Source organism: Hyperolius riggenbachi, chromosome 7 (assembly GCF_040937935.1).
Source record: "Hyperolius riggenbachi isolate aHypRig1 chromosome 7, aHypRig1.pri, whole genome shotgun sequence".
NCBI classification, from domain to species: Eukaryota; Metazoa; Chordata; class Amphibia; order Anura; family Hyperoliidae; genus Hyperolius; species Hyperolius riggenbachi.
Genome location: NC_090652.1, coordinates 252,444,723 through 252,458,592, shown reverse-complemented (window position 1 = coordinate 252,458,592; position 13,870 = coordinate 252,444,723).

The following is a 13,870-nucleotide window of genomic DNA, read 5'->3' as shown; positions in this document are numbered from 1 at the left end:
TAGTATTGGTACGATTGGACAAAAAAGATTGGATCATTAGTGGCCACAACTTGGCTTTGGGAAGAGGGGTAAGTTCCTATAAGGCGTCTAAGAAGAGAAGGTTACGATTAGGTAGGGGTAAGGAGAGGCTAGGAGAGATTTAGACACTGGAGACACAGCACAACTTTATGGCGTAAGGCAGCACAAAATTACATTGTATCACTAAGGGTAGGGTCACACTAGATGCGGTTGTAGAACACAATCCATGGTCCGGGCTCCAGTTTTCTAAAACCGGAACGCCAACGGATCCGAAACGTATGAAAATGGGGAGCACAGATCCATTTGTATTTTAAAAAAAAATGGTTCCCCAGCACTGTCTATGGGTGGGGAGGGGGCCACCATGCTGGAGGGGGTAGCAGCCTGGAAGGGGGCAGCATGCCCCCCCCCACCTGGGTCCCCCTCCCCCATTCCCTGCTCCCCCTCTAGCTAGTTTCTTTTAAAATCATTTTAAAATCAATGTATCAGCGAGCAGGGAACTTGCTTACTTCCTCGTTCCACCACTCGCTGCGTCACTTCCTGCAATGCCGCCCAATGAAGTACAGAGGGTAGCATTGCAGGAAGTGACGCGGCAAGTGGTGGAACGCAAAGAAGTGAGTAAGTTCCCCGCTTGCAGCTTACTGCTACATTGAATTTAAAATGATTTTAAAAGAAACTAGCTGGAGGGGGAGCGGGGAAGAGGGGACCCAGGTGAGGGAGGGGGCCGACCCCCCTCCCCGCCACTGTACTAGCTGCCCCCCTTCCTGGCTGCTACCCCCTCCAGCATAGCGGCCCCTTCCCCACCACAGACAGGGCTGGGACACAGGAAATGGATCCGTTTCTGTGTCCAAAGCTGTCTGTGTAGAGGGAGGTCTGTTTTTGCATTAGGTTTCACTACCCCGCGTGTATCCAGGGTCCGTGAAAAACCTGCAAATCCGGACTGTCCATTCAGTTTTTCAGCACGGATCCCCCGGAACGCACACGGATCCGGTTTTTAATTGAGGGGCGCTATTTTTAACATCGACATCTGTGGCTCCGTTTTTGATCCGGGCCAAACGGATACATTTTTGAAACAAGTGTGAACCTACTCTTATAGACTCAGAGCAGGATCATCCACCAGGCAATCTAGGCAGGTGCTTGGGGCCTAGTTGGTGTCAAGAGGCCCACCTGCCACCTGCTCTGGCTTCTCTCCACTTCAGCTTACCAAAAGGACCATAGGCGGGCCACAAATCTAGCCTAGGGCCCCATTACATATTAATCTATATCTGAATAGAATGATCTGCTGTTGTTGCGTAGGTGCAAAGACTGGGACAGAAGGCAGTCCTAGCTGTTCTCCTGCATGGTGTGCATGATGATGTCAGCACATGCATCACCCAACTGTCCTTTTTTCACAGGGACAGTCTTTCTTTTCTGAACCACATCCTTCTTTTGTCCTCATTTCTCCCTCTTTCAGCACTGATATACAGATCTAAATATACAGTATATATTGCTCCATGACTGAGTAAATGTGTTTCTACATTAAATGTTATTTTTGTTTTCTAAATTGATATATTTCTTATTTCCAATGCTAATATGAAGGGAAAGTACGGTAGTTATAAAAAAAGGACCATCGTGGTTTGAATTATAAGAATAAATATACCTCTTTCCCCTGAATTCTTTGTTGTATGTGTGATTAGGAAGGGCATTCAGTTCATTCAATATAAACATTGAATCTAATGAAGATCTATTAAAACTATGTGAATCTAAAAGGGGCTTTGCTAGCCCCAAAGATCAGTGGCACGTGCCCCGGATCTATTCTGGGGTGCCCCGGTTGTCCTCAGGCAGAGTAGAGGCACCACAGCACCCAGCATGGCACCACAGCACCCAGCATGGCACCACAGTACCCAGCATGCCCTACAGAAACATCACAGCACCCAGCATGGCACTACACAGCACACAGCATGGCTTTACAGCACCCAGCATTCCCCATAGAGGCACCATAGCACCCAGCATGACACCATATCACCCAGCACGGCACCACAGCAAAGCATTGGGGGAGGGGGGGCACGTCTGCTGGCTGCTATGGTGCCTCTTTGCGGACACATTGGGTGCTGTAGTGCCATGCTAGGTACTGTGATGCCTTTATGGGGGCATGCAGGGAGCTGTAATTCTTCTATGGGGGCATGCTGGGAGTTGAGCTGGGGTAAGAGGATGGGAGGGGGTCCACTAGAAAGTCAGGGAATGCTATTTTTTATTATTGGAGAGCAGGGGTGCAGCTAAGGTTTTTGTGGCCCCAAGCGGACTGTAGCAAGAGGCCCTATCCTGCGCCGCCGCGAAAAACGGGTGTGGTTATCCCGCATAAGTGGGCGTGGCCATGGCATGTGGGTGGAGCAGGAGGGCGGATTGGGGCGGGGCTGTTTGCGGGGAAAAATGGATGTGGGGGTGATTGAGGCGCGCGTAGCGCGCCGAAAGATGGGCTTGGCCATGACATTGTATGGGCGAAGCTTAACCGTAGCACAGCAAATATAGCCAACTATGACCATTAAATAATAAATGCAGCAACAGTTACCCCAGACACCAGAAAATAAAAACGCAATTTGGGCCACATTTCAGCAGAAATCAAACGCAATTAGGGCACATTTTTAGCAGAAATCAAACGCAATTAGGGCACATTTTCAGCCGAAATCAAACGTAATTAGGGCACAGTTCAGCAGAAATCAAACGCAATTAGGGCCACATTTTCAGCAGAAATCAAACGTAATTAGGGCACAGTTCAGCAGAAATCAAACGCAATTTGGGCCACATTTTCAGCAGATATCAAACGCAATTAGGGCACAGTTCAGCAGAAATCAAACGCAATTAGGGCACAGTTCAGCAGAAATCAAACGCAATTAGGGCCACATTTTCAGCAGATATCAAACGCAATTAGGGCACAGTTCAGCAGAAATCAATCGCAATTAGGGCACAGTTCAGCAGAAATCAAACGCAATTAGGGCCACATTTTCAGCAGATATCAAACGCAATTAGGGCACAGTTCAGCAGAAATCAATCGCAATTAGGGCCACATTTTCAGCAGATATCAAACGCCATTAGGGCACAGTTCAGCAGAAATCAATCGCAATTAGGGCCACATTTTCAGCAGATATCAAACGCAATTAGGTCACAGTTCAGCAGAAATCAATCGCAATTAGGGCCACATTTTCAGCAGATATCAAACGCAATTAGGTCACAGTTCAGCAGAAATCAATCGCAATTAGGGCCACATTTTCAGCAGATATCAAACGCTATTAGGTCACAGTTCAGCAGAAATCAATCGCAATTAGGGCCACATTTTCAGCAGATATCAAACGCAATTAGGGCACAGTTCAGCAGAAATCAATCGCAATTAGGGCCACATTTTCAGCAGATATCAAACGCAATTAGGGCACAGTTCAGCAGATATCAAACGCAATTAGGGCACAGTTCAGCAGAAATCAATCGCAATTAGGGCCACATTTTCAGCAGATATCAAACGCAATTAGGGCTCAGTTCAGCAGAAATCAATCGCAATTAGGGCTGCAAAAAGAAAAGAATTTACTCACCTGGCAGGCTGGCACTGGCAGAAGTCTTCTCTCCCCGTCTCCTCTCCCGGCCGGCTCCTCAGGCGCGCAGTTCCCACGGAGCTCCCTCCCTGGCTCCCTCCTCCAATCTCCCGCGCTGATTCATGCAGGGCTACGGGAAGATGGCCACCCGAAGCCCTGTACTGGAGACATAGTCTCCAGAGCAGGGCTTTGGCGGCGGCCATCTTCCTGTAGCCCTGCTCTGCTCTGCCAGTGCCAGCCCCGCGGGGCTGCGGGGAAAAAGTGACGTCACGCCGACGTCACGGAGCCGCCGAGGCCCCTAAGATCTTGAGGCCCCAAGCGACCGCTTGGTTCGCTTTATGCCTCGCGGCGCCCCTGTTGGAGAGGGGAGCTTCATTCAACATTTTGCTGGGCAGGCCTACTTAGACTGCTGTAAAGTTCATGTAAATTTGGCCCCACCCATGACCACACCCACATTCCTGTGCATGGCCACATCCATTTTTGGCTGGAGTGCCCAAAACTGCCCCGGGTCTCTTAGGATCCTAGCAACACCCCTGGAATCTAATGAAGATCTATTGAAACTATGATATTTTCTATGGATATTACAATCAAAATATCAGCTGAACGTAGATTGAACAAGTGTTCAGTCCTGCCGGAAACCACCACCAGTGGGCACAGGACATGTAGCAGTAGTGCATGATCGAGGTTTTCCATAGTTTGGTACTGCAACGGGCAATTAGCATCTGTAGAGGTGAAATTGATATTAGACAAGATTTTAGCTGAAATCTTCTCTAATTTAGATGATGCCCTGATTGTTAAAAATATTAATGAAGCAAAATGGTAGAACCAGTAAATATTCAATATCTGGAAGATATCTATATGTTACCAGATCTGCCACTATCAATAGCATACAGGTACCATAAGTGCAGAAGGGGGCAGCTTAGATGTCACCTCACTGTCCTTTCATTTTGGAATGGTTGAAGTGACAGATCCCATATGGATCCCAAAGGTAAATAGTGAGGCTAACCAGCACACACGCACGCATGCACGCACGCACGCACACACGCACGCACACACACGCACACACACACACACACACACACACTCTCTCTCACACACACACACACACACACACACACACACACACACACACACACACACACACACACACACACACTCTCACACACACACACTCTCACACACACACACACACACACACACACTTCAAAAGGTAAAAATACAAGACAATGCTGGATTACACACACACTTTTATAAACGTGCCAATAAGTATTTGTAGATCAGCCAAACTAGAGTGACCAGATTTTTGTGGGTCCAACCTGGGACGGGGGCGTGGGGGGGGGGGGGGGGCGGCGCGTGCAGCGCGCCGCGGCGAAAAGTGGGGAGGACTGAGGAGCGCGCAGCGACGAAGACTGAGGGGGGGGCTGCGGTGCGCGCAGCGCGCCGCGGCGAACAAATGGCGTGGCCATGACATTGTATGGGTGGAGCTAACGTAATGATGTAACAGCGAGGCATAAGAAACCAGTGTTTACGCCATGATGTGGACAAACGAGGCTTTGCATCATGGGTGTGCAGAAACTGTGTGATGCTAATAGTATACCGTAACCACAAAGCAGCAAACATAGCCATCTATGACCATTAAATAATAAATGCAGTAACAGTTACCCCGGACACCAGAAAATAAACGCAATAGGCAACATGTCAGCACAAAATAACCGCAATGCGGGCACCATGTCAGTATAAAATAAATGCAATGCGGGCAAACATGTTAGTACAAAGTAAACGCAATGCGGGCAAACATGTCAGTACAAAATAAACGCAATGCGGGCAAACATGTCAGTACAAAATAAACGCAATGCGGGCAAACATGTCAGTACAAAATAAACACAATGCGGGCAACATGTCAGTACAAAAGAAACGCAATGCAGGCAAACATTTCACCAGAAAAGAAACGCAATGCGGGCAAACATTTCACCAGAAAAGAAACGCAATGCGGGCAAACATTTCACCAGAAAAGAAACGCACTGCGGGCAAACATTTCACCGGAAAAGAAACAATGCGGGCAAACATTTCACCGGAAAAGAAACAATAGGGGCAAACATTTCACCGGAAAAGAAACAATGCGGGCAAACATTTCACCTGTAAAAGAAACAATGCGGGCAAACATTTCACCTGTAAAAGAAACAATGCGGGCAAACATTTCACCTGTAAAAGAAACAATGCGGGCAAACATTTCACCTGGAAAAGAAACAATGCGGGCAAACATTTCACCTGGAAAAGAAAGCATTGATTTACTCACCTGGCAGAAGTCTCCGGCCTCTGGCGCGCTGCTCCTGGGACCGTCTTACTTCTCCTGCAGTCTCCCGCGCTGACAGGGCTACGGCAAGATGGCGCCCGAAGCCCTGTACTGGAGACACAAATAGGTCTCCAGTACAGGGCTTCGGCAGCCATCTTGCCGTAGCCCTGCTCTGCCGGTGTCGGAACAGACACCGGAAGAGGAGGCTGGAGCGGGGCTGCAGGCAATGAACTGGCACGGCGTCTATAGACGCCGCTGCCAGTTCATTGAGGAGAGAGTGGCCAGAGTCCCGAGGCCGGGACGTCCCGCTGCTGAAAGCGGGACGTTTCCCGGGACCTCATTAAGCCTGGGACAGCGGACCCCGAATCCGGGACGTGTCCCGGGCAATCCGGGACGTCTGGTCACTCTAGCCAAACTGAGTGAGGCAAGACACCAACAAGTCAACTGATCACAAAGGGAGGGCTAAGGGCCTGTTTCCACTACACGCAGATTGGATGCAGAAAAGACTCCAATTAATGCCTATGGGCCTGTTACCATTTTCTGATACAGATTTTCCCATAGGCATTCATTGGAGTCAGTTTTTCTGCATCCAATCTGCATCCAATCTGCATGTAGTGGAAACAGGCCCTTAATCATAACTGGCATTGTAAATGTTCTTCATAGTATATCAGTGGGCAGTGCAGAAATCCAATATGCTGTCCATCTTTCTCGAGTGACAGGAATGCGATTAGAGCAGAATAACTCCTTCCTCTCTCATACAGTGTCCCACCAGACTCGGTACCTTCTCATGTAATGCAGTTATTACCATTCATACAATACAAACTCAGACACTGTTCTCTGTCATACAATTTAACTCCAGACATCTAGCCTTTTATACAATGTACACCCAGACTCTCAATGCCAACATACAATGGAGCCCAGACTCTATTCCTAACTACAATGCGTGCCAGACAGTTTGTCCCTACATGTAACTTACAATGCACCCCGGGCACTTTGCTTTCTCATATAATGCACCCCAAGATTCTTTGTCTCCCCATACAATGCACTCCAAGATTTTTTCACTCTCATGCAATATTCCCAGACAACCAGGATACTTAGGGTTATACTGCCCAAGGCAGCCTCATGCAATGGCATCACCTCTCCCCATGCACAGCACATGGTTAAATGCTGTGTCCTCCTTCCCTCCTTGCTAATCCCATTACCTCCGTGCAAGGATGATAGTGTAGGTGATGGTTGAAGTGGGATAAAACTGTGATATACCATTCAATAAAAATGTGTTTTCCTACTTTTTATTACCCATACAGTTATCATATTTGCTTTTGTGCACAAGTAATATTGTTTGTTTACAAATTACAAGTTTCCAAAGTACAGTTTATCTGCTCTGAAAGATGCCGTTACATTGTATTGTAAAGCTGCTGAATTTATATATTAAAATCTACCTAGTGATCACTTCTCAACTCTTTCTGCTTCTTAGCTCAGTACAGCTCAGTTTCGGCAGTTTGCTAATGTTTACTAAATGTATCTGACAAAGGGATGTAAACAAAAGGTAATGTTATCACCTCTTGGGGTGCGACCAGAAGCTTTCCACTGAAGAACAAAGTGCTGTTTAACTGCCTTGTAAGGGTTTTTCACCTTCCTCTGTCGGGGTCATCAGGGATATGTGAGGATGCAGGCTAGTGTTGTACCCTGTCTGGTTGAACTTGATGGACATATGTCTGTTTTCAACCAAAATAACTCTATAACTATAAAACTGGGAGGTCTTTCTACAACTTACTTAGAGAGAGAAATGCAACTAGTAGCATTGGCGTACCAAATTCTCCATTTATCTAATGTTTACCGGTATACTATGATCCAGCTGTATTTCTGTATGATGTACTGATATGTCCCAGAATTTAGTTCCAGCTCTTTTAGAAGGCTGTTTCTTGTATTTTCATTTTCAGTTATTTATTGGTGATGCTGCGATATGTCGCTCTTTGCGCTTTTTAGCTAGATATTTTGCAGGGAAAAAAAACTTTCAACAAAAATGATTGTTGAAAAACAAAAGCAATTCAGCCTTATAACAGGAAATGCCAAATGGGGATATGAGCATGCAGTCATCAAATTAAACCTGAAATATATTTAATATTTAAAAAATAAATATTGTATTACAAAATGATTTCTACAGCACTGTTTTTTTTTTCTTTACAAAACTGGATTTACAATTTCAATTGTACTGTTGTTGCATGCAAATGCATGGCTGCCATCTTGTGGTATATTAGTGGTACTGCGCTTGGATAAATATTTTAAGGTCTGAGCATACCTTCGCAGTGTCTTGCATATCCAACAATACTGAACACCGACAGCACTATGGGCCTGATTCACAAAGCGGTGCTAACAGTTAGCACGCTGGTGAAAAGCCCTTTATCATGCCTAAACTCAGTTTAGGTGTGATAAGTTTAGGTGTGATAAGTTTAGGTGTGATAAGTTTAGGCATGATAAGTTTAGGCGTGATAAGTTTAAGCACCAACTGGGTTAGCACCGCAGTGCACAGCTGATCAAAAGTTTTGCGCTAGCAAAGACTGGTGCACTGTGCATAGAATTTAATGGCGCTGCTTTGCGTGCGGGACTTTGCACGCTATCTACACTTATCTAAACTTATCATGCCTAAACTTATCACGCCTAAACTTATCACACCTAAACTGGCTTTTCACCGGCGTGGTGCAATGGTTATCACGCCTAAAGTCTCTAACTGAGTTAGCACTGCTTTGTGAATCGAGCCCTATGTGTTGATCATACATACTCATGCGCTAATCGCTAATTTATACTTACCCGGGGCTTTCCCCAGAATCCCTCACTGTCCTCTTAGGGCCCTCTGTTCAGCCGCCATGACTCCTGGTAATCCGGGCAGGAGCAGGACACTCCAGGGGACGGGAGCGTGGCAGGGGTGCACACGCGCAAAAGCCCTCAACTGGCGGCCACTGACTGGAATACCGGGAGTTGTGCCACCAGAATGGAGGGGCTGAGGAGGACGGCAAGGGACTCAGTTCTGCTCATGGGGCTGGCGAAAGGCCCAGGTATGTATACATTAGCAACAGTGAACCATCTCAGGTTCACTTTAAGCAGGGCTCTTGAATCTTGGATCTTCCTGTTCAGTAAGCCATCACCTATTCACTGCTACTGCCTATAGAGTGGACTCTATCTGCAGCTCTGGTGCTTTGAGTCCACCAGGAGAAAAGCGCAATATTCAATATAAATGTTCTGTGTTTTGTCTTGTCTACAAGAATGGCCCACTTCACCTGTGCAGCATCCCATAGCCAATTGTGGATGAAGAAAAAAAGCCATGCACAAATGGATCCGTGCTACTGCATAGGCGTGAGCTGTATCTTACACCTGCACAATTTGTCCGCAACTGTACATAGAGGGGAGCATGGCCGCAAGCAATCTTGTTACTTTAATGTCATTGTCAAAGATTGTTCTAGGTGCCCCAGTGCAGTGCAGGAGGGGGGCGTTGGAGGACTACTGAGGTTTTTATGTAACTTCTTTTTTTATTATTTTTTAAAGATTACAGTGGAAGCGTAAGTAGACTTAATAGCCCCCCTCCCCTGCAAAAATGATAGCATGGGGCCCCTTGGTCCCCGAACCCCACAAGGGTTATGTGATCGGGAGCTGGTGAATGGCAGCAGGGAGTGTCCGGGACCGGTTCAAGTAACAATTGGGCCCTAGGGCAAAATTAGCCTCGGGCCCCCCAATAGACACCCCCCCCCCCCCCCCCCCCGACCAAAAAGCGCCATTAGGGGCCCTTTGTTGCAGCCAAATTTCCCTCCTGGGCCCCTGAGCTGGCTGGTGACTCTCCCCCAATCACCTTCCAACTAAACTGTGCTCCCTAGGACCTCTGCAGTGTCTATGTCAATGTAGTGTCTCACCTGCCCGCCAGCACAGATGAGACACTACTCTGCCAAATACTCTGCAGAGTCCCTGAGGAGCAACAGTTAAGATGGGGGAGGGACACCTTGGGGGACCCTACAGGCTCTGGGGCCCTGGGGCAATTGCCCATTTTTTTCCTATGGTAGCTCCGGCTCTGGTCCTGCTATGAAGCAGAGTCTGGAAAAGATTACAGACAGTCCCGCTACTCACTACTCTTCATGGCGGGAGGAAGTGTCAGGGACAATTTTTTTTTAGAAAACTGGGAGGTTTTTTTTACTAATTGCTGCACTTGCGTTTAGGGAGAGGGAGGAGGAGGGGCCCCCAAAGCCTCTGGGCCCCCTGCGATCGCAGGGGTCGCGAAAAAATGTTTTATACATACGTGGGGCTTCCTCCAGCTCCCCTCAAGCTGATCGGTCCCTCGCCGTCTTCTCACCCTGACCGGAGCCACTGCTCGGTGGCCCGGTAATCTTGCAAGTCGGGGCGTTCTGCATATTAGCAGCCTGGCTGCGCAAGCCCTACCGCGCTCCTCTCACCAGGAGAATTCTGCGCCTGCACAGTACTACTGCACAGACACAGAACGCTTCCGGCCGCAGGAGCGTGGCAGGGGAGTGCGTGCGGCCGGACTGAGCCTGCACCAACTTGCAAGATTACTTGGCCATCTAAGAGAGGACCAAGGCGGCTTGAGAAGACAGTGAGGGACCAATCAAACTGGAGGGAGCTGGAGGAAGCCCCAACGAATGTATAAAACTTTTTTTCTTCTTTTCTCACGTACACTTTAAGGGCTTGTAAACACTACAAGAGCTTTTTATGCGCTAGTGATTTTTGAAAAGCTCTTCCTAATGCAATCCTATAGGGGATTTTTACAAACTCACATTGCTCCAGTGAGAACACACACATAGGATAACATTAACAAGCGCTTTTAAAATCACAAAGCTCTTAGAAAAGCTCTTGTAGTGTGAACCAGCCCTAAGGTTGCATGTGCTGTGCCCATTGCCTCTTATCCACTGATATTTTGTTCCCCCAAATGCAAATACTGCGCGTGCTGCATTGTTCCTGCATTTGAGTTTGGGTTTAAAGTCAATAGGAGCGCAAGAAAGTCGCATAGGAGTGCTGATTTCTTTTCTTTTTTTTGCACAAATAGACTTGCTCAGATCTAAACTGAAGAGATTGCTTTCTCATTGATCTCGGCAAGGCTGTAATGTCACTTTAAAATTGCTACCTAGCTGTTATATTTCAGCAATACCTGATTGAAATCTCTTTAGTGCTTCTGGGGTGGAGAAGCCCGTGTTCTACTAAAGATTCTGAGTGAAGGAATGAAATGAACGCAGTGAATGGTACTCTTTGTTTGGCAGTTATAAAGGAGCCATTGATAGGCGGGAAGGAAACTGCAGCAGGGATGTCTGTGGCTGGAATATGGACTCAGCCGCAGTTCAGGCATTTTGAATTTTTATTGTATTTCCTTCCAGGGTCGGTTCTAGACTTTTCGCTGTCTGTGGCAAACTTGTGAGGATGTGCCTCCTCTCCCCAACAATTTGGAATGATCGCACAGCACCTGACAATTTACTCTGCTTCATTTAATGTTCTCGCATGAAATGCTGCAGCTCAACACAATAGCACACTGGCTGGCTGTGAGTCTATGCCAAACAAACTGCTCACCCTCAGCCACTCCATTCCTCCTCAGTCAGGAGAGCAGTGCCATCTCCTCTCTTCTGCTGTACAAGTCAAATGAAACACTGCTGCTCTCCTGCCTCTCCCTCCTCACTCACTGTCAGACTCCTCACACAGCACAACAAGCTGTTTTTCCCCAAGGATGACCTCTTCACCTCGCTCTCTTCTTGCTTCTCCTCCTACTCTGACTGCATGCTGCAGGGCAAACCCCTCTGACAGTGTCCTGTGCTGTGCCAATACCTGCTGTCTCAATTATCACTGGCGGCAGTCATTGATCCTGATGTAACCCCCATACTGGGGATGAGCTGATAATTTGACATGAGGTCATCTTTCTAACTCCAGAGGAGGCGTTCAGAAGCTGATCTTTTCACAAGTATAATCAGATTTGAAAACAAATGACACCTAATCAGTCTTGTGTTGGCCAAACTTTTAGTGATATTGGGGCCTACTCAACCACCAGATTAAATAAGTTTATGAAATCGGATGAAAATTGGTACTACAACAAACATGCCTGATCGATGATATGACTGATTTTAGTCCAAAATTAGTTGAATGTATGAATCGAGCATGCTGGAGAATCTCAGTCTGATGTGGTTGATCAGATGCGCAGCAGTAACACCGTACAATTTTGCGACGACCGATAAGTGCAACAGACGCCATATCACTGTTCCCCCAAATGTAAATGTTCCCCCCACCGCCAGGGCATGTGCATTGTAAACCTCACTTGCTCTAGCTGTACTGACTCATAGGGCTTGATTCACAAAAGAGTGCTAGCTGTTAGCACAAGCGTTTTCACGCGAAACGATAACGTTTTTGCGCGCAAACGCGAATTTTCCGTTTGCGCGCAATTCGAAAATTCGCGCGAAAACGGCTGTGCTAACAGTTAGCACTCTTTTGTGAATCAAGCCCATAGTCTCATTCGCTGTCTTCCCCGAGCACTGCCAGGTGTGTGTGATGTCACACATGCACCACGTGCTATATACGCCACGCCACCACGTGGTGACACATGTGTGACAGCAGCACTCGGGGGAGACAAGACGGGGAGTCGGTGCAGCCGGAGCAGGTGAGACTATAATGCATGGGCACCCAGGGGGGGGGGGGGGGGCAGTGAGTTGGGGACATTTATATTTGAAGGGGTCAGAAGCCGGGGGGAGGGAGGGGAGTGGTATCATGAGGCCAAGATTTCATGCTAAAAACGATCGGGAATCAGCATGCGGTATATAGGCAGCCAACAGGTCTCTCTTTGATTAGATTTGATCAGAAAGAGATCTGTCTCTTAACCAATTTGCCCTTACATCACTAAATGTATGTGCACCTTAATAAGTATCAATCTGTATCAATCATTAATCTTCTGAATGTGATTTATCCTGAATCCTGTGCGAAAATCCAATTTAAACCAGGGGAGGTGACACATGTAGTAGAGCAAGAAAACTACCTTACTTAATTTCAGCTGGTCTTTGGGAGAGCTGTGGGGCAATTGTAGCCATGTAGTTGAGTCCTCAATTAGTTTTACAGCCCACTAGTGATGTACCTTCAGTTCAATGAAGCACCACACCAAAGGTGCATCGTCTATGGCAGTGATGGCGGACCTAAGGCATGCGTGCCCGAGGCGGCACGCCGAGCCGTCTCTGTGGGCACGCGTGCGGTGTCCACTACCACCACTAATCCCACAACCCCCGCCGCCGAGAACTCCGCATGCAGTGATGGGTTGTTCGCGAAGAGCCGATTCTCTTCAGCTAACGAGAGGAGCCGAAGCCTGCAGAGGGAAGAGCCGAAGCTGTGTCCCCACCCCCTCCCCGCTCTGCTCACAGGGGCGCCTGGTCAGACGTCAGCACGTCCTGTCAGCGCTAGACTTTCGGCTGGCTGCAGGAAGGTAATCGTGGAGTTACGCGCCGTCGCTGGGAGAGAAAACTTCTGTCAGGTGAGTAAATTCTTTTTTTTTGCAGCTGAAATGTTGTGCACATTGCATTATTTACTGCTGAAATGCTGATCCACATTGCGTTATTTACTGCTGAAATGTTGTCCACATTGCGTTATTTACTGCTGAAATGCTGATCCACATTGCGTTATTTACTGCTGAAATGATGTTCACGTTGCGTTATTTACTGCTGCAATGCTGATCCACATTGCGTTATTTACTGCTGAAAATGTTGTCCACGTTGTGTTATTTACTGCTGAAATGCTGATCCACATTGCGTTATTTACTGCTGAAAATGTTGTCCACGTTGTGTTATTTACTGCTGAAATGCTGATCCACATTGCGTTATTTACTGCTGAAATGCTGTTCCACATTGCGTTATTTACTGCTGAAATGTTGTCCACATTGCGTTATTTACTGCTGAAATGCTGATCCACATTGCGTTATTTACTGCTGAAATGTTGTCCACATTGTGTTATTTACTGCTGAAATGCTGATACACATTGCGTTATT